Source organism: Ranitomeya variabilis, chromosome 6, assembly GCF_051348905.1.
Source record: "Ranitomeya variabilis isolate aRanVar5 chromosome 6, aRanVar5.hap1, whole genome shotgun sequence".
NCBI lineage: Eukaryota > Metazoa > Chordata > Amphibia > Anura > Dendrobatidae > Ranitomeya > Ranitomeya variabilis.
This window is the reverse complement of record NC_135237.1, coordinates 374,753,544-374,780,463: the sequence shown is the minus strand read 5'-3', so window position 1 is coordinate 374,780,463 and position 26,920 is coordinate 374,753,544.

Genomic DNA, 26,920 nt, shown 5'->3' with positions numbered 1-26,920 from the left:
GTCACAGTCCAAGTATAATAAATCACAGTTCCAAGGCACACATGACCCGATTCTTCAGGCTTAAGTAGATCCTGTTCGTGACGCCAAATTTGCAGCGCCCCCACTGCCACAGGGCCGAGGGGTACCCGGTACCGGGCCTCTGAGTCTCTGCTCTGGGATTGTCACGGTGGCTAGGCCCGGTCCGTGACCCTGCTGAGGGGCGCACAAATAATAGGGTGTGCGGGATGGTGGTGATGTTGTAGTGGTGCGGTGCAGGTTGCAGTAAATAACGAGGACACCAGGTTGCAGTCTCTTTACCTCTTTACTGAAGGCTTCAGGATCCTCAATCCGGAATACGGTTAACCGGGCTGCGCAAGCCTGGTCAGTCCGATGGCACATCCAGAGCTCCCTTTGCAGGTGGAAATCTGTGCCTACCTTCTAGCGCTTGTGTGTTGTAGTCCTTCCCTGCTAAGCACCACGGGATAGTCCTCACAACTGTTGTGTCTGTTTCTCGTGTTCCCTCACAACTCGATTCTGATGTTCTTCCACGTCCCCCCAGATCTTATGGTTAGGACGCACCCGTATGACGGGGAGGCTCGGAGCTCTTCCGGGACTCTAGCGTCGCCCCACTCCTGTTGTTACCCCCCTGTGTCTTCCTAGGTCAATTGGGTGAGACAGCCCGCCTATAACTGACTGTCCTGCCGTAGGTTTGAAGTTTGGCCTGGAGCTCTATACTTCCTCGGCGTTCCGGCCACCGGTTATGCGCCTCAATAGGATGTTGCCTCGTCTTACAGCACGACTCCTACTGGTATTCTCCTTGTTGCGTTGATCTCATTTCTCACTCAGCACAATATACCTCGCTTCTTGTCCTTTCTTGGGGTACCGCCGCTATATCGTGCAGGCGCGGTCCCGTAACGTTCTCTCTCATTGCTAGGCCTCTGTCAGGATCCCAACCCTGACAGGGACCCCTCCGAATCTTCCCCTACAACACCCTCTGCCACAAGGTGTTGCCTGGTTCCAACCCAGTCAGCTTTCTCTTCTAACTTCCTGCCTAACCCCCAGTTTTACCAGATTGTGAGGAGTGGCCTAATAAATAGAACCCTTAGCTCCCCCTGGAGGCCAGACTGTGAAATGTATTGGTGTCTGTGATACCTGGTCAGACGAACTCCTTCAGAGCCATCAGACGTACCATAGCCCCCCTTAGCGGCGGAGCAACAGTACTGCAACGACCAGGACTCTGGGGCGCTGCATTTACTCTACTGGCAAACACTACATCTACATGCAAAAATCTGTTAGATTTTATCCTCGTTTGAACGGAGTGTCAACTGTAAATGAGAGATGTTTTCTACACATCTATTGCTCTCACACCATATCTGTGATGTACAATTATGACGGTTTACAATGAAGGGATATTTTGGTGAAAACAAGTTATGACTTATCTATAGTTATCATCATATCCATATTATTGATTGATAGGGATCCGCTCCATTAATCCTCTATGGGACTGCCACAAAAATCTAAGCGCAGCCCCTGTCACCCACATAAGGAGTGGATGGAGCAATGGTCGATCATGCTTCATTCTAACTTTTTTTTCACTGGAGACTCCCTTAGTGCATATCTGCCTCTGCGTAATAGTATGCTACAGGATATGGAGGGGTTAAACTTCCACGCATTAAAAGGTAACTTGACTGCTTCCATATGTCCCACAAACTGGCTGTATGTGTTTATCACACTCATTCTACTGCTTCTAATAAGCCCTTTTATTTTGTTTTCTCTTTACTTACTTTCCATAAAATTGCGTATTTAATTTGGCTCATGCGAGAGGATCAGTGCACAGTAGCATGACACTTGGCCCCCACTCGCAGCAGAGGTTGAGCCGAGTGTTAATAGTATATATCTCATTCGGTTCTCTTGCATTGGATGCTATGAGCTAATATGGCCCTGGCCTAAGTGTTACACTCCCCAGTTTGCTGGTAGCTAGGGGATAGCTTTGTGGGTGGGATTTGGGGTATGAACTGATGCAACCATGGACTCTAATTAGAATATTTAGAGAGTAGCAGAGAGCAGCCACAGCAACATGTAGGAGATTTACTATCCCTGTTTCAGCAGACCAGATGGAGCAGACTAATCTCAGAAGATGTGGGACAGCACATAGAATACTTTCTCCTAGATCCTAGATACATTCACCTAGATATGAGGGAACATTAAAATGGCAGAGCCACCACAGCCATGTGTACTATTCAATGCACCAGTACGCCAGGCATCAGGCACGACCACCAAAGGCAGTATACTCTGACCCATGACCCATGCATTGAGTTCTCTGCACATTGCACAGCACAAATGCAGTGGCATGTAAAAGTTCGGGTACCCATGGTCAAAATTACTGTTATTGTGAACAGTTAAGCAAGATGAAGATTAAATTATCTCCAAAAGCATTAAAGTTAAATATGACACATTTCCTTTGTATTTTAGGTATATACTGTATATACTGTATATATATATATATATATATATATATATATATATATATATATATATATACACTTATATGAAAAAGTTTGGGCACCTCTATTAATCTTAAGCTTAATGTTTTATAAAAATTGTTTTTTTTTGCAACAGCTATTTCAGTTTCATATATCTAATAACTGTTGGACACAGTAATGTTTCTGCCTTGAAATGAGGTTTATTGTACTAACAGAAAATGTGCAATCTGCATTCAAACAAAATTTGGCAGGCGCATAAGTATGGGCACCTCACCAGAAAAGTGACATTAATATTTAGTAGATCCTCCTTTTGCAAGAATAACAGCCTCTAGTCGCTTCCTGTAGCTTTTAATGAGTTCCTGGATGAAGGCATTTTTGACCATTCCTCTTTACAAAACAATTCCAGTTCAGTTAAGTTTGATGGTCACCGAGCATGGACAGCCCTCTTCAAATGATCCCACAGATGTTCAATGATATTCAGGTCTGGGGACTGGGATGGCCATTCCAGAACAGTGTAATTGTTCCTCTGCATGAATGCCTCAGTAGATTTGGAGCGGTGTTTTGGATCATTGTCTTGTTGAAAGATCCATCCCCTGTGTAACTTCAACTTTATCACTGATTCATGAACATTATTGTCAAGAATCTGCTGATACTGAGAGGAATCCATGCGTCCCTCAACTTTAACAAGATTCCCGGTGCCGGCATTGGCCACACAGCCCCAAAGCATGATGGAACCTCCACCAAATTTTACTGTGGGTAGCAAGTGTTTTTCTTGGAATGTTGTGTTTTTTGCCCCCATGCATAACACCTTTTTGTATGACCAAACAACTCAATCTTGGTTTCATCAGTCCACAGGACCTTCTTCCAAAAAGAAATTGGCTTCTCCAAATGTGCTTTTGCATACCTCAGCTGACTCTGTTTGTGGCGTGCTTGCAGAAACGGCTTCTTTCACATCACTCTCCCATACAGCTTCTCCTTGTGCAAAGTGCGTTGTATAGTTGACCGATGCACAGTGACACCATCTGCAGCAAGTTGATACTGCAGCTCTCTGGAGGTGGTCTGAGGATTGTCCTTGACTGATCTCACCATTCTTCTCTGCCTTTCTGATGTTTTTCTTGGCCTGCCACTTCTGGCCTTAACAAGAACTGTACCTGTGTTCTTCCATTTCCTTACTATGTTCCTCACAGTGGAAATTGACAGGTTAAATCTCTGAGACAGCTTTTTGTGTCCTTCCCCTGAACAACTATGTTGAATAATCTTTGTTTTCAGATCATTTGACAGTTGTTTTGAGGAGCCCATGATGCCACTATTCAGAGGAGATTCAAACAGGAGAACAACTTGCAAGTGGCCACTTTAAGTAGCTTTTCTCATGATTGCATACACCTGGCTATGAAGTTCAAAGCTCAATGAGGTTACAAAACCAAAAAAAGTGCTTTAGTAAGTCAGTAAAAAGTAGGTAGGAGTATTTAATACAAGAAAATGATAAGGGTGCCCATACTTATGCACCTGTCAAATTTTGCTTGAATGCAGATTGCACATTTTCTGTTGGAACAATAAACCTCATTTCAAGGCAGAAACATTACTGTGTCCAACAGTTATTAGATATATGAAACTGAAATAGCTGTTGCAAAAAAACCAATTTTTATAAAACATTAAGCTTAAGATTAATAGGGGTGCCCAAACTTTTTCATATAATGTATATATATATATATATATATATATATATACAGTATATATAACTATATATATATATTTTTTCATCTTTTGTATTTTAAAATTTACTGAAATGAAAGTGAGCCAATGCAAAAGTTTGAGCACCCTGCATAGTTAGCCCCTAGTTTGAAGGCATCACAGCTTGTAAATGCTTTTTGTACCCAGTCGAGAGTCTTTCAATTCTTGTTCGAGGGATTTATTGTTCCTTCAAAAATGTTTGCCGTTCTGTGAGATTCCTGGGTCTTCTTACATGCAAACATAGTACTAACACTAACATGAGCACGAGTGACATTATGCACACGAGCTCTGTAAATACTGTACAGTCTAAGTGTACAAGCACTGAACTTGAGAATCATGTTTCCAAATCTAATTTACTGCAAAATGAACTTGGTTAAACCAAAACCCAAAATACAATGGCAGAATTGCAGGTTTTTTTTTCACAATTTCATACTGCTTGGAATATTTTTTCCCATTTTTTGTGATATGATATGATCAAAGGATGTTTTAATTCAAAACTACTTTTCCATACAAACAACTACAGCTGTATAAAAGAAGGGGAGGGAAAAACAGAAGCACAAAAATAAAAAATTGTTTAATCCAGCAGCATAAAAATAAAGACTGTAAGTAGATGATGAAGTAAACAGTTGTCTAACATTCTTGTACCCTAACCAGAATTTTTAAGTAAAATCATCAAAGGGTTGCCACTAGTGTTGAGCATTCCGATACCGCAAGTATCGGGTATCGGCCGATATTTGCGGTATCGGAATTCCGATATCGAGTTCCGGTATTTTCAGTATATCAGATACCGGAGTCGGAAGTTCCCATAATTCTGAGCCAGAATTCAGCCAATGAGGAATGTTTAGAAGTGTGGGCACATCCTGTTCTGCATGGTAGGCATGTAACTACTGGCATGGCTGTGAGTGGCTGCTGAAATGATGTAATGATGCACTATAAAAGTCGCCGCCGCCATTTTGGGCTCACTCTGCTGTGAATTCAGTTAGGGACAGGACGCTGTGCTTTGACTGAGGGCCAGTTTAGAGATAGCGATTTGCTTCATTGTGCTTTACCCAGACTAATTTAGCAACCGCTGTGTGAGAACCTTGCTTTTGCCTTGCAGCGCTGTTCACAGCTGTCTGCAAGGTCTCTGTGTGTGTGAGTGCACATCGCTCTGTAGTCTGTCTGCAGCCACAGCCGGTTGTAGTCAGCTCAGGGTGCGTCACTGCCTCATACTGTTCAATCCATTGTCCTTTTTCGCAATTAGTGCAGCCTGCTGCACATTTTTTTAAAATGTATCCTATTAGTGGCTTTCCATCCGTATCCTGCTAGATTGTGGAAAAACACTATATAGGATTACATAGAGGAGCTTTTTTTGGCCTTGCAGCACTGTTTACGGCTGTCTGCACGGTCTGTGTGTGAGTGCAGCTCGCTCTGTAGTCTGTTCTGATTTTTTTGGCCTTGCAGCACCGTTTACGGCTGTCTGCACAGTCTCTGTGTGAGTGCACATCGCTCTGTAGTCTGTTCTGCGGAAAAAACAAAGTTTATAAAGTTCACCAAACACTACACTTTGGAGTTGTGTAGGCCACAGTAGCTCATATTAAAGTCTAGTCCACTCTTGATAAAATTTGTGTTCCTTATACCTGTTAGCAGCTGTTCAGGAATAAGCACACTAAGCCCTTAGTACTTTTCTGCCTATCTTTATCAGTCTACCAAGATGAAGAAGGCAGGGAGTAAGGCACGTGGGCGTGGAGGAGGGAGAGGACGTGGGGATTCTGTGCCTGCTGCGGGCACCGGTGACTCCTCATCCCCCAGTTTTAGCAGGGAACAGTCCTTCATGCGCAGCTTTGTAGGAGCTCGCCGTGCCCCGCTGCTGCGGGATGGCAAAATGAAGCCATTGTCGGATGGATGACAGCTAACGCATCGACTTCAATTAGTGCCACATCCTCTCAGGCACAGAGCACTGAAGAGCACTCATCTGTCTCTTTACCACCTGCCAAATTGCCCAGGCAGTCAGAGAGCCCAGGACAGGAGCCATCTCTACTTCTGTTCTCTGAATCTCTTGGCTTGGAAAGAGGGGGCCAGCCAAGCAGCATTGGAGAAATGGAAGAAGAAGCAGTATGCAGTGATGCCCAACAGCTTTGTCTCTCTGACTCTGAAGAGACAAGTGGGCCAGTGCCTCCGGTCAGCACACCTCAGTACGCATCTGATGATGAGACTCAGGTGCCACTTTCAGGTGCATACTGTGCTGCTGAGACTACCCCGGAGAAGCAGTTGGTGGAAGAGGGTAGTGTAGATGATGAGGTCCTTGACCCATCATGGCGTGAGGTACAGGAAGGTGGTGGGAGCAGCTCTGAGGAAGAGATTCCCCGAATGACACAAACAGGGAGAGGGAGGGGGAAGACTGCGGTGTCTGTAGCCTCCACTTCGGCACCCTTTAGGAGCATGCCTCTTCCAAAAGCCAAAACGGGTGCTCCCAAGACTTGCAGTGCCTGGTCCTTTTTTGACACAGTTGCAGATCACATTTGCTTTGTCAAATGCAAGGTGTGTCATCAGAAAGTCAAAAGAGGGAAAAAAGTCAGCGACCTCAATACCACAAATATGTGGAAACATGTGCGGACCAAGCACGTGGTGGAGTTACAAAAACACACTGAAGACCTAGGCCAACCTACAGCGGCAGCTACCACCTCTTCAGCTCATGTTGTTGCCTCTTCCTCCAGCTCACACACAGCTGGTTCGGCTTCCTCACAGGATCGCCATGGAAGAACCTCTGGCACTGTTGTCCAGAGACCCAGTGTAATTCCACCCACAGCACCACGTTCCCAGTCATCCTCACACTCCCAGCCCAGTCTACAGCCATCGGTAGCACAGGCATAAGAGAAAAAGCAGCCATTCTTGGCAAACTACCCCCAAGCACAGGCTCTGAATGCTGGCATTGCAAAACTACTGTCCCTTGAAATGCTGTCATTCAGGCGAGTGGAGACTGACACCTTCTGTAACTTGATGGCATTGGCAGTCCCACAATACAATGTGCCCAGCCGCTTTTATTTCAGCAGGCAAGACATCCCTGCCCTTCAAAAGCATGTGGAGGGACACATAAAACACGCGCTATTGAACACCATCAGTAGCAAGGTCCACCATGGACAGGGGTGATACCTTTCCTTCACTGCCCATTGGGTTACTGTTGTGGAGCCGGGTACAGATCGTGCGAGTGGCGCAGGATTTGTTCTGCCAACTCCAAAGATTGCAGGAATCCAGTGTGTACACATTGACTCCTCCTCATACTCCAGTTCCTCAGAATCATCACAGCAGGAGCCATCACAGTCCACCTCCACGTGGACCCGTGAACGTTTACCTGTTACGACCGATATGAGCACAGCCGTGGCCAAATGTCAACAGACCGTATTAAAATTAATTTCTTTGGGGAATCGAAGCCACACAGCGCAGGAGCTCTGGAATGCCATAAAGCAGGAGAGCAACGTGTGGTTTGTGCCAGCGAATCTCTAGCCAGGCATGGTAGTGTGTGACAATGGCCGAAATCTGGTGGCAGCTCTGGCCCTAGGCAACCTCACTCACATCCCATGTCTGGCACATGTGCTCAACTTGGTCGTGCAGAGTTTTTTGAGGGAGTATCCAGATCTTGATGCACTGCTGCACAAGGTTCGCCTAGAGTGTGCTCACTTGCGGCGTTCCAGCATGGCAAGATTGCGGATTGCAGCTCTGCAGTGCCGATTCCGCCTTCCGGAACATCACATCATATGTGACCTACCCACCAGGTGGAATTCCACATTACATATGTTGGAGCGGTTGTGTGAGCAGCAGCAAGCAGTAATGGAGTACCAGCTGCATCAGGCGCAAAGAAGTCGCACTGCGTGCCGTTCAGACTTCACAACCACTAAGTGGGCCACTATGAAGGATGTCTGCCAGGTTTTGTGTGCCTTCGATTATTCCAGGCGGATGGCGAGTGCAGATGATGCACTAGTCAGCATGACTGTCCCCCTTATCTGCCTGCTTGAAAGAACACTGCAAGCGCTAAGGGATGATGTTGTGGAAGAGGTGGAGGATGAGGAGTCACCAATTCCATCTGCTTCTGGACAGTCAGCGCCACGTGGTTCCTCACAAAGGCCTAGGCAGGGGACACTTTGTGAGGAGGATGAGGAGGAGTCAATGGAGGAGGAAGACATCGGTCCAGAGGAGGGAGTTACACAATTCTCCAGTAGTCAGTGTGTAGAGTGAGGGTGGGGTGATGCAGAGCAGGCAGAGATCACGCCTCAAGCAGGGGACAGCGTTTCTTGGCCAGTTGGCACTCTGCAGCACATGGTTGATTTCATGCTGCAGTGCCTGAGAAACGACCGCCGCATCGCCCACATTCTCAACACGGCTGATTATTGGGTGTACACCCTCCTACATCCACGCTACCGGGACAACTTACAAACCCTCATAACACCGTTGAACCGGGAGCGTAAAATGCGGGAGTACCAAGACACACTGGTGCATTCCATCATCTTCTCCTGTCCAACTGAGAGCAGCGCTGCTAGTGCTTTACAAAGCAGCTCAGTGCGTCGAGGCAGTGGAGGAAGGTCAGCACAAGCAGGGAGCAGAAGCAGTGCCTCAGCACAAGGCAAGACCAGTATGGCCCAACTGTGGCAAACGTTTGTGTGCCCACCATAAATTTCTACACCATCACAGACGGCTCCAGTCAGCAGGAGGCAACATTTATGTCAGATGGTGACAGACTACATGGCTTGCCCTCTCAGTGTACTCCCAGACGGCTCTTCCCCCTTCAAGTTTTGGGTCTCTAAGCTGGATACATGGCCAGAGCTTAGCCAGTATGCATTGGAGGTGCTGGCTTGCCCTGCTGCTAGTGTATTATCGGAACGCGTCTTTAGTGCCGCAGGTGGTGTACTAACAGACCATCGCATGTGACTATCCTCCGATAACATTGACCGGCTTACTTTTCTGAAAATGAACATGCCCATGGATCCCAGGCCCGCAGTGTGATTACATTAGACGACACTGCGAGGCTGGATCTCGTGCAGTGCGGCCGCACAGGCGCAGCCAGCCTGACAACAAATGATGTCAGAAGACGGGCAGCGCTAACTGCGCATGGCCAAGGGATAACATAACAATGCAGGCTATGGGACGGATTCAAACAACGTTGAGGAGGCGGCGCACGACACAAAGGGGGTAAGAATGATGGCTGTGCTGCGTCCCATTATGAAGGAAAGTCCCACCTCCGGGACGGTTTCACGGTATCAGGGGACACATTTTATAAGTGTTTAGTTCTGCGTTTGCAAGGAGCATCATTAAAAGAGCCATCTTTTCCTTTTGCAGCATTAGTGCTGCACAAGTTGGCTCTTTCAGCTACAAACGCCTGGGGGGGTTTAAGGTTCCCTTTCAACTTGCTCCAATTTTGCTTCAGCCTACACTCTGCTCCTCCTGCTATCCCTGGGCTTCAACACCACCAGCTGTTGCCCGGAAGTGCTGTCTGCACAGTAAACAGTTGCTCCTCTGTTATTGGGGTTCAGTAACGCCAGCTGCTCCCCTGCTGTGTTGCAGCAATAACTCTAGCCTGCTCCTCCTGCTATCCCTGGGCTTCAACACTGCCAGTTGTTGCCTGTAAGTGCTGTCTGCACAGTAAACAGTTGCTTCTCTGTTATTGGGGTTCAGTAACGCCAGCTGCTCCCCTGCTGTGTTGCGGCAATAACTCTAGCCTGCTCCTCCTGCTATCCCTGGGCTTCAACACTGCCAGTTGCTGCCCAGAAGTGCTGTCTGCACAGAGAAAAACACTCATCACTGTTTTAGTGGGGTTCAGTAACGCCAGCTGCTCCCTTGCTGTGTAGACGGCAATGTGTCCTGCGGCCGCCACGCTGACACAACAACAGATATTAAACTGCCTCGAGTGCAGGTTTCGGCCTACACTCTGCTCCTCCTGCTGTCCCTGGGCTCCAACACTGCTAGTTGCTGCTCGGAAGTTCTGTCTGCACAGAAAAAAATACTCACTCCTGTGTTAGTGGGGTTCAGTAACGCCAGCTGCGCCCCTGCTGTGTTGCGGCAATAACTCTACCCTGCTCCTCCTGCTGTCCCTGGGCTCCAACACCGCTAGTTGCTGCTCAGAAGTGTCTTTTGCGCAGGTACTCCCTCCTGCCCAGCCCGCTTACAGCACACCAGCTGTTTCCGGGTAGTGTCAAGGTCACTTGGCCTCCAATACGTTGTCCTGTCGGGTTGAGGTCGGGTTAGCCGACTCCATGGTGCCGCAGTTTAGGTGCTTCCTATGTGGGCTGCGGGAAGACATGACAAAAGAGTGCAGGCGCCGGCTGATTTCATACCAGCGCTGAGGAGGCGGCGCCCGGCGCCGAGAAGACTTGAGTAACGGCTGTGTGGCGTGTTCAGCAGGGGGGAAAGGCCTGCCTCCACGACAGAAGAAAGGTATTTTTGGACAATTTACAAAGCTGATTATTTCGGCAGTTACAGCAACAATAACTAAAAGAGCCACCTTGTCAGAATGCAGCATTACTGCTGCACAAGGTGGCTCTTTTAGTTTCAAATGCCTGGGGGGGTGACAGGTTCCCTTTAAGAAAAGGTAAACTGCAGTCACTTGTTTTGCAACTTTACCCATTATAGTATATAATACAATCCTTTTAAAGGAAATTTGTCACCAAGCTTTTACTCTGTAATCTGATAACAGCATGAGGTAGGGATTAAAACACTGAATTCAGGGATTTATCACTTACTAGGCTGTGTGCTGTTGTTTGCTTACAATGAAGGTTTTATCACTAGGACATTATCATTTTCCAGACTAACTGTGTCATGCCAAGTCATCCGCGAAGCCCAAGCCTCTAATAAGCAGCTCACTGTCAATGTACATAAAGAGCCGGGTGGACAGGGCTAGCTTTCTCTGCTGTGCTACATCTAAGAGCTCTGATTGTGTCACAGCTGTTGCACTCTGTAAACTAAATGATACATTGTTGCATTCAGTGTCTCTTTTCTTACATTACGTTGCTCTCAGATGCGGTAGCAAAAACCTGGTGACAGATTCCCTTTAAGAACTGAAAGCTTTACGGTTAAAGGTGCAACACATTAAAATAACCGAAATGTAGATACTGGAGTATTTTTTTTAATAACTCCTGATGCTGGTTCTCCCTTTTGAATTCATGATGCCCATGGACAAATGGGTAAGTAATATAAAGTGACCCAATATATCATGTACTTGTCACCGTGACACCATTCATGTCAACTCCATGTGCAGCTCCCATGTATTGTTTAGTTGATATGATTGACTAAAATGCTAGTAAAGCAGTACTTAATTATGACTTAATAGCTTGGCAGTAAATAAAATTTTGTGCTACAGACTCTGGTAGACTTCAAATGTGTAATAGCTACCTAGCGTCTGTGAAGAAAAGACCCTTCAGATATCTTCAAATTAAAAATTCCTTTACCAATAAGCTAATATTTTCTTGTCAGCGAATTCACTTAAAATATACATGTGCCCACTGTGCTACTGTGTGGGAAAAAGGAGTATAATAGCACATCTAATTAACCATTGGGTATTAATGTGCATAGCCAGTGGTTAAATTGTGAATAAAAGGGGTGTTTTATGTGCTAAGGTAAAAACAGAACACAAAGCACTCAACACAATTTAGTCAAGGGGAGCTTCCAAACTGTTACAATGTTATTTTTTTCTCCAATTCTTCATGAAAGTTTTTGTTAAAACATTCATCACATCATTAAAAAGAAACATTATTACAGCAGGCAGGCATATTTATACAAGTATACATTTACGATTTCTACTGGGAATGTCTTAAAAACAAACAAGCTGTCGGTCTGAGAGTATAAAGATATAGAAAATAAATAAAAGCTTTAAACCTAAGAGCGCGAGTAGAGTTCAAGTGGTGGAGTGATTACTGAAACTGCTATCTAAATAATCCCAGCATAAGAGACTTTCAAGGACTGTCATTATACGTTTGTAGAATTAAAAATTAATTCATACATACGTTGTTGAAAATGAGAAGCGATTTCTTCTTGTACGTAGCAAAGAAGCATTAACTCTTAAGATGCCACGTCAGCTAACATATGTCTTTAACACAGTCCAAAGCCCAATGTTGTTGTCTTCTTTCAGATTCTAACCCTAATTCCTTAGGAATATTACTTATGTTTGTTTTTTAGTAATGGAAAACTTAAATTGAAGAAAGAAACATTGAAATCTTAAGCAGCTAAAAAAGGCTTAAAACATCATGATTAAACCATATGTCTTCTACAATCATCTCTTAAGTACTATAAATCTTTACAGATGTACGGTACCTACTTCATTCTCAAACACAAATGAATCCCATTTCAGACGTCGTATATGAATATTTCTAATGGACAGTCAGATGGAAAAAAAAACAGATTTTATTTTTAGGACTGTGCAGTGTAGAAAAAGGAAACTTATTTATTCTAGTCAAAGTCCTGTAAACATATACAGGTGCGTTTCACAAAATTAGAATATCATCAAAAAGTAAATTTATTTCAGTTCTTCAATACAAAGAGTGAAACTTGTATTTTAGAGTCATTGCAAACAGAGTGATGTATTTCAAGTGTTTATTTCTGTTAATTTTGATGATTATGGCTTACAGCCAATGAAAACCCAAAAGTCATTATCTCAGTAAATCAGAATACTTTATAAAACCAGCTTGAAAAATGATTTTAAAATCTAAAATATTGGCCTCCTGAAATGTATGTTAAATAAATGCACTCAATACTTTGTCGGGGCTTCTTTTGCATCAATTATTGCAAAGTGCGTTGTATAGTTGACCGATGCACAGTGACACCATCTGCAGCAAGTTGATGCTGCAGCTCTCTAGAGGTGGTCTGAGGATTGTCCTTGACTGATCTCACCATTCTTCTTCTCTGCCTTTCTAATGTTTTTCTTGGCCTGCCACTTCTGGCCTTAACAAGAACTGTACCTGTGTTCTTCCATTTCCTTACTATGTTCCTCACAGTGGAAATTGACAGGTTAAATCTCTGAGACAGCTTTTTGTGTCCTTCCCCTGAACAACTATGTTGAATAATCTTTGTTTTCAGATCATTTGACAGTTGTTTTGAGGAGCCCATGATGCCACTCTTCAGAGGAGATTCAAACGGGAGAACAACTTGCAAGTGGCCACTTCAAGTAGCTATTCTCATGATTGCATACACCTGGCTATGAAGTTCAAAGCTCAATGAGGTTACAAAACTAAAAAAAGTGCTTTAGTAAGTCAGTAAAAAGTAGGTAGGAGTATTTAAAACAAGAAAATTATAAGAGTGCCCATACTTATGCACCTGTTAAATTTTGCTTGAATGCAGATTGCACATTTTCTGTTAGTACAATAAACCTAATTTCAAGGCAGAAACATTACTGTGTCCAACAGTTATTAGATATATGAAACTGAAATAGCTGTTGCAAAAAAACACAATTTTTATAAAACATTAAGCTTAAGATTAATAGGGGTGCCCAAACTTTTTCATATAAATGTACTTTGCAGTCCACTTACCATCCTGGTAGCTCTTTTCTGAACTTGATCCAGTTTTTTAATGCCTTTTTTTTAAATGTGGTGCCCAGAACTGGACACAGTATTCCAGATAAGGTCTAACCAAGGAGGAGCAGAGGGGGATAATTACTTCACATCATCTAGACTATATGCCTCTCTTAATACAACCTAGAACTGTTTTTTTTCTTTTTTGATGCTGCATCACACTCTTGACTCATGCACAGTCTGTGAATAGTATACCCAAGTCTTTTTCACACATGACGTTACTTAGTTCTATTCCTCCCATACTGTAGATGTAATTTTTGCTTTTCTTGCCCAGATGTTGAAACTTGCATTTCTCCCTGTTAAATACCACTCTATTAGTCACTGCCCATTTTTCAAGCTTATTTAGATCCTTCTGTATCCTTTCTCTGTCTTCTCTAGTTTTAACTGTCCCTCCTAGCTTTACATCATCTGCAAATTTGATTAGTTTACCTACAGTTCCCTTATCTAGATTATTTATTAAAATGTTGAACAACACTGGGGCCAGGATAGAGCATTTGATGTCCAACCATTTATTACCATTCTTTGAGTACGATCACTAAGCCAGTTAAAAATCCACCTAACCGTAGCCTTGTCAATCCCATACTTGGTCATTTTTTAAATATGGATAGTATGAGATGCTTTATAAAATGCTTTGCTAAAGTTAAGGTATACTATATCTATCACATTTCCCTGATCCAGAACTCAATGAATAAAAGATTCAAGTTCAAAATCTTTATTTATTTTTCTCATTTATACAGAGCCATTAATTCTACAGCGCTTTACCGACATCATGATTGTAGTCCCGAAAGGGGCTCACAATGTAAATTGTGTCTTTAGAGTGTGGGAGGAAACCAGAGTACCACGGAAGAAGCCCACGTAAAAATGAGGTGTACATACAAACTCCTGCAGATGTTGTCCTCGGTGGGATTTTAACCAAAGATTCCAGCACTACAGTGCTATCCACTGAGCCACTGTGCTTCCCTTCTCTTCACTTACATGACTGGTATAATTGGTTAACAACAAAATGATCTATCAATAATAAATTGAAATTCTTCATCTAATTAAGGGCTGTATTCGAAATCACTCCAAAAATCAGAGCAACAAATTTAAATCACAAGTAAGTACAATTTGCATGCATTTTAATGCAGCAACTCTTATTGTGACTTAGAAGTAAGTATGACTCCCGAGTGCCTGAAGGCACTCACACCAAATTATGAGCCTGATTCTGATGAAACAACTGATATTCTCATCTGGGATTTCCTCTGACATCAGTACTACAGTATAAGTAGTTCCTGGACAATCAATGGTGCTGCTTTGTAGCATCAAATGCACTGATTCATCGCATTCCAGAGATTCTCAACTGGATTCCGGAAATACTAGCGTGAGTTAGTGGCATCAATTATTTAATCATTCAAAAACTGCCTATATGCTGTCCAAATGGAGCCATGCATTTTCAGCACCAAGAGAAACTCAGGGACTACTGTACCTACATAAAGTCTAACAATGGCTCTGTGAATTTCAATCTGCTACCCGACAGTGATCAAGGTATCTTTGACTATTACATGGTGGTTTGTGCGACCATCCAAAGATATGCTTTTCCAGATAATCACTGACCTATCGTCAAACTGGTCATGCTGGATGATGCAACAGCAAAATAATATTCACCATGGCATCTCCAGACTCTTTGACATCTGTTACTTGTGCTCACTGTAAACCTGTTTTCTGCTGTAAAGAGAACTGGGTGATAACAGTGAGCATGACAATGCTGATGTTCTCTGTGTATGGCAATTGAGCTGCAATCTACTGGCCTGTGATTGATCACAGGTACCACTACAGGATCTTGATCTCAGGCCTTTGTCACCCTCATGGTGTTTGTTTTTGACAGGTTGATCAGAAATATGCACACCAAGAGCTTACTGGAGGTAATTTTCAAGGGCTTTGGCTGTGCTTCTCTTGTTACTTCTTACACAATGGAGTAGATACTAATCTTGCTGCTGGGTTGATTCCCTTCTATGACTTTGTACTGCTCCCGTTGTTTAACTGCCAAGTCATGGTATCTGCTCCATGCTCTTAAGATTGCGCTGGAAGACAGGGACGTAACAATTGTGGTCGCAGAATTCTCAACCTTGATGGGCCTGTGCGGGTGAGGAGCCCATCGATGGCAGCGCAAACTTCAACTGGATGTGCATCCTCGATGAGTGGGTTATTTAAAATTCAAATTTGACAAATTTTCCCTAAAAAAATTAATTTGTGACACATAGATTTGCATCACTCTTAAGATTGGAAAGGATGTGGACAGATCGAGACATAAAAAGAGAATTTTAATATGATATGTATATTCCATTTACCCAGTGGAATCTGGAGGTAGAAGCTGACTTTGCCATACAAACTCAAGGCTGAGTTCTCAATTTGCCACACAAACTCAAACTTAAGGCTGATCTCACTGATGTCTGTCTGACCACCAATGTTCAAAATACGATAGATACTAGATGTAACAGCTGCAGAGGTTTATGGGGAAGCTAGAACAACAGCAGAAAGTGACATTTGCCTGCTACATAATGCTTCAGTTAGTGTGAAAAATGTTGCTGAGCAAATTGTTGCTTTTTTTAGTAAATCAAATCAAGTCGAGTCTCAAAGTGTTTGAATTTATTGAAATTTTACTCAAACTCAATCCTCAAAAAGCAAAAGGAGAAATTGTCAGGAATGGAAAGTCCTCCTATACAGCTAAATAGTCAGTTAATAGTAAAATGCAATTGTAAATAAATGCAGATGCTTAAATATAATATTCTAGATCAGTGTTTCTCAACTCCGGTCCTCAAGACCCACCAACAGGTCAAGTTTTCAGGATCTCTTAGCATTTCACAGGTGATAATTTCATCACCTGCTTCAGCATTAACTCCATCACCTATGGAAATCCTGAAAATGTGGCCTGTTGGTGGGTCTTGAGGACTGGAGTTGAGAAACACTGTTCTAGATCATGAGATAAACATATTTCCAAATGGAAAGAAACCATTCATAAAATTAATAAAGTAATGAGCTTATGCATTAGAAAGACATGTTTGGGAAAGTCAAAACTGTCACATATAGTTATGCAGCAAAGTACTTAACACTAGCCAAATTGGGGCTATATTACCTTTCGGCCCGGTTCTAAAAACATCAAGGCTAAAGCCTTATCCTGTAGTCTGGACCCGATATCACCTCCTGAACCTCCTTCCTCTATTCTTCAGCATGGTGTGGTTGTGGCTGGCATGTCTTCGATGTTAGAGCAAGAGATTCGTGAGGCTCAGTCTCTTGCTACTCTGTCATTGCTGGTTAATAAGCTCTATGTGCCCATTCAATTTCATCTCAGGATACTTCAGGAGTTTCATAATTCTGCTCTGAGTGGACATGCTGGAATCTCAACTACCCATAAAGCAGTTTCTATGTGGTTCTGGTGGTCTTCGTTGGCTTCGGATGTGGTTAAGTTTGTGTAGTCCTGTAATATATGTGCTTGTGCTAATTGTTACCATAGCTGTCCGGCAGGAGAATTGGTGCCTTTGCCGATTCCTGATAGACCATGGACGCATCTGTCCATGGATTTTATCATGGATCTTCCTTCTTCTAGTGGTAGAATGGTTATTTGGGTGGTCGTGGACAGATTTAGTAAGCAGGTGTATTATGAACCTTTGACAGGTCTACCTAATGCAGAGACATTAGCTAAATTGTTTGCTGAACATGTGGTACAGTTGCATGGTGTGCCTGTGAGCGTGGTTTCTGATAGGGGAGTGCAGTTTGTGTCCAAGTTCTGAAGGGCCTTTTGTAAAAGGTTGGGTGTCTGTTTGATCTTTTCTTCAGCATTTCATCCTGAGTCTAATGGCCAGACAGAGAGAACCAATCAGTCCTTGGAACAAATCTTGCGTTGTTTGACCACTACCTAGCAGGACAATTGGTGTTCCTCTTGGTCTGTGGCTGAATTTGCTTTTAACAATTGCATTAATCAGTCCATAGGTACCTCCCCTTTCTTCTGCAATTATGGGTTTCACCCGCAAGTTCATTGGCCCTTATGAGATTGTGGAGGAGGTCAATCCTGTGGCCTTCTGTTTGCGCCTTCCCCCACCTTTATGGATTCCCAGCATGTTCCAAAAGGCTCTTTTGAAACCGTTGGGGTCTTCCTCTGAGGAATCTCCATCTCCTCCACCATTTTGGTGGATGGCCAGAATGAGTATAAGGTGGAACGGATTGTGGACTCTCACATGGTCCGTTGCTCACTCCAGTATCTGGGCCATTGGAGGGGCTACGGTCCAAAGAGCCGGTCCTGGGTTTTGGCACGATCGGTACATGCGGATCAGTTGGTCTGGACTTTTCATGTTCAGTATCCTGGGAAGCCTGGGGGTCCGGTGGCCAACTCCTTGAGAGGAAGGTACTGTCATGATCCAGGTTGGGGTTTGCTTCTTGCATCTCTTTCCCTGCCCTGATCATGGAGGGGTTAACTTTTCCTGCCTCTCTTTGGTTCTTGGGTGGCTATTTATTGGTGCTATTTTTGGTAGCTTTTGTCAGTGATAGTTCATGTTTCCAGGCTACAGCAGCTGATCTATATACCCTAGTGATTCTTCTGCCTCTGACTTCCCGTGCGTAGGTCTGACCTGTTCCCTATCCCTGACTCAGTGTAGGTTTGGTGATTTCCCTAAAGTGTATGACTTGGCTTGAACTCTGAACTCTGCCTCCATTTTTTCTGTCTCTGGCACGTCTTCCACGACTGGCTTATACCTTTACTCCTCTTTCTGTCTCATGTTTGGATACTGTGCTCCCGTCTGGCTCTGACTTTTGGCTCGTTTCTGACCTCATGCTTTGCTGTGACCTCTGGTATGTCATTTCCCTGTTTGTTGCTGACTTCAGCCTGTCTGACTACTCTGCTGCCTCCTGGTGGCGGCCTGCACTTCTGCACCAAAGTGCTACACAGTAAGTGCAATCCTTTTTCCCATAACATCGCCCCCTGGTGGTGGCTGAGCGCAACTGCTCCTCAGTTGCATTGCAGCATGTCATTCATCTAAGTAACAGGATTATGTTACCTCTGACAGTGACATTGTCAATTTGAGTCAGTGTTCTGCACATAAAAGCGTGCCTGATCACAAGAGCTTAATGTTTGGACTGTTTTTTTACTTTAAAAAACTTGAAAAGTTTGCCAGTATGCTCTAGTATTAAATGGGCCTTGGTTACTACTAGGTAAACATCCACTGGTTTGGTAAGATCACTTTAACATTACTAAGCCTGTGTTTGTGTTAAATGCCTTGAAAAAGGGTGGATACAGTCCTAGGATACCACAGAGTGGTTAACATATATTTTTGTGGCATTTGGAAGCTTTGCATTATTATAATTAGCTTTGAATCAATTCCCCACAATTCATATTTTAAAAAAAATTGCTGAGCATGGCAAATTGGAATTTCAAAAGATTTTATTATCTCCACTGATCAGTTAATCAGTATTTACATCCTAAGTGCCTTGAGTTTTGACATTTCCGTTTGGACTCATGCATACAGTGACATACTGTATATGTTGGCGTATAAAGTTTGCAGGATTTAGATTTGCAACTACACATAATTGAATCTTACCATCAAATTAATGTACACTATAAGGCCTCTTATGAATTTAATCTAGTACATTTTCTTATTCCTGTTTTAAATGTTCTTTACATCTTAAAATGTGATCTAAACAGTAAATTAAATTAATTATAAAAATCTTACCCAAAGTGAACTCCCCCATGATATAATATTTTTCTGTCACTATCTTTTCATAGCCTTTAGGTTTTGTTATATGTACAGGATTACACATCATCTATATGAAGAATACAAAGCTTCATTGTACACATCTGTTATAGATCTGAGTGATTTAAATTGAAACAATGTTAAGTCATCAAACCAAAACCAAAACAAGTGTACAAATATATGAGAAAACTGCAAAACATGACAGGCACACTGACAGATAAAAGAGTCTAAAGTAGCATAAAGATGTCATGCTTCTACCTATTAATCCATATGATAAAGTTTAGCTTTCAGTCATATCTGAGCAGCAGTCAGTGAGAGAAATGTTTCTCCGCAGCAGGTGAAATGTGATTACAGTAGGTCATTTCTGCCATGTCTCAATATTTACACCATTTATTCCCTGCAAAGCAGACATTGCAAAACTAGGCAAGCACCTTTCTTGACTTTATTAATTTCAATTTACCTTTATTTTTCAAAATGTTATTAGCTTACTTTGAATGATGACAAAATTGAGAATTACAATATATTTGTATTAGTTGATTCTGCTTTATTTATCATAACAAAGATAAAATTCTAAACATTTATTAAAAATAATTTTTCAATAATTATTCATGTGATACTATTTTTCTGGATTCAAACATTGTAAATAATACGGTGCCCACAGTCCCTAAATAACGTGTTCTTACAGTGACCATACACCCTAAATAACTGAGTGCTCCACTCACTACAGATCTTCATGCTAACTCCACCCTGCATACAGTAAGAACTCTCAGTTTGTTCTCTATTGGAAGAGAGGATTAAGTCACCATCAGATCCTTCAGGCATTGACTTCTTGGGGAAGGCCAAATTGATTGACTGTTTGAATTCAGCCAACTTTAATGTTATATGCATGGCCAAAGGAGTACCGAAAGTAACATAGAGGCTGCCAGGGATCCCTTGAGAGAAAATAATAACCCATTAATTGATAGTTTGTTCTCATTTATGTAGTCTTAAAGATTTGATCATGAAAATTGCTGCAGTGTACCATATTTTGTGGCTTATAAGACGCACTGGATGCACCCCAAATTTTGTGGAGAAAACTAGGAGAAAAAAACTTTTTTTTATAAAATGGTGGTGCTTTTTATATTCCATACCTCTTATTGCTTACCGGGAGTGGTGGCTGCGGTGAAGCGGGTTCCCAGGGTCACTGCTGGAGGAGGCAAGAGTGGAGCATTGCTGGAGGCTACCATTTTCCCGGAGTCCACCGCATAGGAAACCATGTAAGTGCGGGGGCTCTGGGCTTTCACAAAATGTTGGCAGAGCTCCCGCAACACCGAACACCTGCAGGGGCACCTCGCACATCCGAACACCCCCTCATCCCAGCCTTGGCCTGCAGCAATGCTCCACTCTTGCCTCCTCCAGCAGCGACCCTGGGACCCTGTTTCACTGCAGACGGTAAGGTATATCCGCTTAATAAGATGCACCCCCATTTTCTACCCACATTTGGGTGAAAAAAAGTGTATCTTATAATCCAGAAAATACGGTAATTGTATAGTGTTCTTAAAAAATTGATGGGAGAATCAGGATATTCTGGTTGCCTAGGAATGTGAAGATATTAGGCGGCTCCTGAAAGGAGAGTGATTTCTGCTTTTGCTTTGGGTTTCCCTATTCTCTATTTAAATCACATATATTAATTTAAACAATTTCTTGCTGCTTTTTAGTCTCATAAGGGCTATTTCATGACCATTTTCTTTTAAGTTGGATTAAAATAAGTATAAAAAGTAATTTATTATTTAAATGTAATGATGTGTTGCCTACTGTACTGCAATTATTGTCTACTTATTTACTACACTTAACTATTAAATAATCATGAGAAAATCATTAAAAAAATACATTTGCTATTGAGTTTCCAAAATATTAGATGTTAGGTTTTTTGACCTGACAAATTGATTCTACAATTTGAACTACCATAGAGATATGACAGTATATTACGGAAGCTATGCATTCACAAGCTCTACGTAAAGGCTTTTAACTGCAATACTTCACCTACTTTCTGGCAAAGTAGTCCTTTTTCAATGCTACCAAGTACCAATCTTATCAATAAATAACAAAATGTAAAACTGTTAACGAGCTGCAATGTAACACAAACTAGATCTGCTCACCAAAACAATTTGTAGATTGTGATTCTACGGTAGTTTTAAAATGTTTGGAAAGGAGTAAGCTATAGCTCTCAGAAGGTTGAATTACTCTGTCTCGGAACAGCAAAATGCTGGGCCTTTGGGTCCTGTAAAAGGTCTCTCATGCTACTTTAGAATTTACTAATGAAACATGACTGACAAATCAGTACAATGTTTAGGACACAGGGTGAAACAAGACACAAGTATAACAGGAGAAGGGAGAAGAGCTGAGGGAACTATTTCAACTATTTTGCTTAAAATAAACTGGTCACAAGGTTTCTCTATGTTGAGAGGACACTGTGTGGATGTCGTACAATGTCTCATGCACATGAATCAGGGAATGAGTATGGAGATCATGAGAGGAGGCACGGGACAAAGTCCAGAGACTCCCATCGGACTGGACCGGCCTGTCTGGAAGCATAATAAATCCTGTATTTTGTGACTTGCACAGCGGATTGAGGACATATATACAACATTCTAGGATGCTGTAGTAGAGGATTGACAGGTGCTGGCCATACGTTATATGGGGAAAACTTTATGATAGGTTCCCTTCATGTGTAAAAAATTTTTCAGTGTGTAATAAGATCTGTAATTTTCTCAACATTCTTTATGTTTCGCATTTTCACGGTTTTAAAGATTTCTGATTTATGTTGAGTGTCCCAACACATATATGTGTACCAACCACACTGACAACTCACTAGCTGAGGAAATCACTTTACTCAGATAAACCAAAAGAACTACCAATTTCACCCTGAAATGACGGTCTCCTGTAAATATATATTTGTAACTTTTATAATTATTTATACAATTGTCTTTATATGTCTGGAAATGCCAATGTTATTGGGCTAAAATTCATTCCATTAATATTGAGTCCAATTTACAAGAAAGAATATAAAAGTATTTCAGACACGTGTTTCATTTCTTTAAGCAGCATTCAAGAAACATTTAAGTGCGTTATCCATAACCACAGGAATTCTAAGAAGACAATCTATATTTGGGTTTCTGAACAGGGTCGTTATTTGTTTGCATTTATAGAAACAAATCTCAACATGGCATCATGCAAAACAGATGCTATATGAGAGCCTGTGGCTGCAACTCATTGCCTGCTTCTTCTTCAGATATCCTACTGCTACTGCAGCTGCTCAATAGGAAGATGTTGCATTCATATCATTTGTCATTGAACCAGAGTCTTAAAGCCAGCTGGCAGCTTGAGGCAGCTTCTTGTGGGCATACAAATCTGAAATGCGGACACTTGTCTTTTAACCCAAGTTAAAAACTATACATAGAGAAAAATTAATTAGGTGAAATAAAGGGGTAAAAAAAGGGGTCAAGTTAAATGCATTAATTATAGTGCACAGGAAAAATCATTAAACTTGTACTGCAGTGATGAAAATTATAGTTGTTGAAGAGGAGAGCTCACTATTTGCAGATAAAACATTAAGCGAGATCAGCATTACCCCATTCAAACTCAAGAACCTATTCAAAATCAGAAATCAAAAAGGTTTTATTGTTCTATGAAAATTGGAGAAAAATAGCAAAAGTTCAAATGGACTGTGGACAAGATTATACTATGTATACTATAAAAGAGTTGGCAACAATAATGCAAATCTTAGTATAGCAATCAAAATGACATACCCACACAGCCAACAACACAAAATAAAATCTATAAGCATTATTATCTAAATAGCAGTGATTTTGCAGTCTCATAATATTAACCTCCTGCTCAATAAATTAAATATTTTAAAAAATTCCAATATGCAAATGCAATCATTTAAAGGCTATAATCATTTGAGAAGGTTTCACATGAGCAACCTTAATGTATAGCATAGATAATAAGAAATTGGTCCAAATAAGTCTTTGAACACTGACCTCTATTCAAACAGGGACAGGAACCTAAAATAAAATCATGCAAAAAATGGCAGCTGCTTTTTTTTAAGATAAAACACTAGGGAGAATGTAGCGCAAATAGCATCTCATCTTACATGCAGTAGTTGTTATTTATCAGATTGTACTAACCTGCATTATGACTTAAAAGGTGTTTTTTAATCATTGTACAGCTGATGCAGATGCACAGGTTGCAAAACAAACAAGTATGAAGATAGGAATAATTCGTGGATGCCTCCCACGCTGCTTTGTATGGAAGACATCACACAAGGCTAGCATAACCTGTGAGGTTTTAACAATAATGCTTTGCAGCTATGACATCATATGGTATAGAGCAGACAATCAAAAAATCATGATAGACTATTATTGTCTGTATAAACGTATAAACAAGGAATGCATTTTGGGGTGATTTTAGGAAGATTATGGTATGTCAGAGCTCACAGCTCAGCATTAGATGTAAGAAGAGAAAGCCCTAAAATATTGGACAAATGCTCCAGACAGTAATGTGTTGTGCAACTGCAGTAGTGAATAATGCAGAGATTCAAGAGGGAAAGAGAAAGCGGAGATGCCATCAGTAATGTCAGAGTCAGAGATTAATCAGTGATAAGATGTAGATGGAATCTCTCCTGTTGCATTATAAATATATTTATTCATCTATTTTCTTCACTCTTATTGCACTAGAAAGCAACAGCAAGGCAGCACAATATTTTTTTATAGGCAAAAAAATCTGAAATCAGTGTCAGGCAGAATGATGTGCTTGCTTGCCATCATCAGCTAAACTGAGTTTTTTTCATTTTTTGTGCAATCCTTTTTGTGAAAGAATGAATTTTAGAAAAGGATGGTTTGAAATTCAATTTCTCTGTAAATCTAAAATTAGTGTTACATTTTGTGCTTGCTTATCACAAGCAACTCTACTGAGATTTTGCATTTCTTCTGCAACTATTTTTGTGAAGAGTGGAGTAATTGTAATACTATATGCCTCTCCAAAGGTAGTGCAAGCTGATGAGACTTATTACATTGGCTGTAATTTGTTGTGCACCAATATGTCAGCTGAAATGTTCCAAGGAAATTCAACAACTACAATTTTATGGCTTTCTCATTTTTTTCAGTAAGCAGCACTTTATTCACCCACTGTCCATCCACTTAGTGTAAACATTAGAGGTGTATTAAAATTGTACTTTAATTTGTAAAACTGAAGGATATAGAAACATTTTGGAGCATTTTTTTTTCCTGATTTTTTTTTTTTTGGGGGGGGGGATAACAATCGATTTCAATTGATGATGATAAAAACAATTATGAAAATATAGCTACTAGGCAGAGGCATAACTATAATAGATGCAGGCCATGGAATTTAACAGGACCCAATAGTCCTTTTGCCCCATATGAAATGACTATTGCTATTAAAGATTTGTGCTAGTTGGGGGCTCCATTGGAGATTTTGCATTGATGCTCACAAACTTCAAGATCTAAATCAGTGCATACACCAACACCATTTTCGTAAAGTCTCCCACAAGATCAATAGGTGCATGCACTGCCCGCGAAAAATTTAAAACAGTAAGTACATATAGACACCAGAGGCAATGGAGCAGCCATGGCACAGCTAAAGACACCCACAGTCCTGCCCCACAGTCATTCCTTGATGCACAAAGAACTTAGTAAACCCAAACTCCTGATGACAATTTTTCCCTTAACCCCAGAGCTTTTTTCGGTTTTACGTCTTTGTTTTTCGCTCCCCTCCTTCCCAGAGCAATAACTTTTTTATTTTTCTGTCAAAATGCCCATGTGAGGGCTTATTTTTTGAGGGCCGAGTTGTACTTTTGAAAGACACCATTTTTTTACTATATCTTGTGCTAGGAAAAGGGAAAAAATTCCAAGTGCAGTGAAATTGCCCCCCAAAAATGCAATTCCACACTGTTTTTTGTTTGGCTTTTCTGATAGGCTCACTAAATGCTAAAACTGACCTGCCATTATGATTCTCCAGGTGATTACGAGTTCATAGGCACCAAACATGTTAAAGTTCTTTTTTATCTAAGTGGTGAAAAAATTCTAAATTTTGCTAAAAAAAAATCGTGCAATTTTCCGATACCCATAGTGTCACCATTTTTCGTGATGTGGGATTGGGTGGGGGCTTAATTTTTGCATGCCATTTTGGTGCAGATATGTTCTTTTGATCGCCCATTATTGCATTTTAGTGCAATGTCGCGGCAACCAGAAAAAAGTAATTCTGGCTTATTTACTTATTTTATATCACTACGCCGTTTAGCGATTAGGGTAATCCTTTTTTCTATTGATAGATCAGGTGATTCTGAAAGTAGTGATACCAAATATGTGTAGGTTTGATTTTTTTTATTGTTTTATTTTGAATGGGGCGAAAGGGGGGTGATTAGAACTTTTATTTTTTTTATTGTTTTCATATTTAAAAAAAAAATTATTTTAACTTTTGGCATGCTTTCATAGCCTCCATGGGAGGCTAGAAGCTGCCACAACTTGATTGGCTACAACTACAGACTTGCTATAAGCGCCAACCACTGGGTAGCGCTCACAGCAATCAGACAGTGACAACTATAGAGGTCTCCAGGAGACCTCTGATTGTCATGCCGATGCACCGATGACCCCGATGACATGACGGGGTCACCAGTGTGCGCATTTTCAGCCAAATGGCTGGAAGCCCTTGTTAAATGCCGCTATCAGAGTTTGACAGCGGCATTTAACTAGTTAATAAGCGCAGGTGGATCGCGATTCCACCCACGCCTATTGCGGGCACATGTCAGCTGTTCAAAACAGCTGACATGTCCAGACTTTGATGCGGGCTCACCACTTGAACCCACAACAAAGCGGGTGATGCTGCCATCAGACTTACTTTTCCGTCCGATGGCAGTAATTGGTTAAATAATAACCAGGCTGCAGATTGCTACACTGAAGGTACTTATTAAATCACTATAACAGCGCCTTTATACCCATGCCTTTAGTTTATTATGCATAAGCATGATGGCAGGTTCTCTTTAACACATCCAACTGCCTCCAAGACTTCTCCTGAGTATCCACGTCTGTTTAGAATTCTGTGCCCGAACACATCCGATTATCCACCACATTTAGAACTTTTAAATAGAATTTGAAAATACATCCTTTCAAGAAAGCTTACAGCCTGCAATGGCCACGCTGCCACATTACCACCAGTTTGTTAATGTTTATATTTGCAATTTGTATGTAACCCCTTCTCATTTACACCACCATGGAATCAATGGTGCTCTAAAAATAAATAATAATACAAATAAGAAAAATATTAACGCATATTGATACCCATTGAAATAACATGGTTTGAACAAGTGAATCCAAATTTTTGTTGCATCATGCAAATGGGAATGTCAAAATTTGACACAAGCAATATGAATTGATGAAACCTTCCTAGCAGGTGTCAACAGTCCACACTGGTGGAGTAA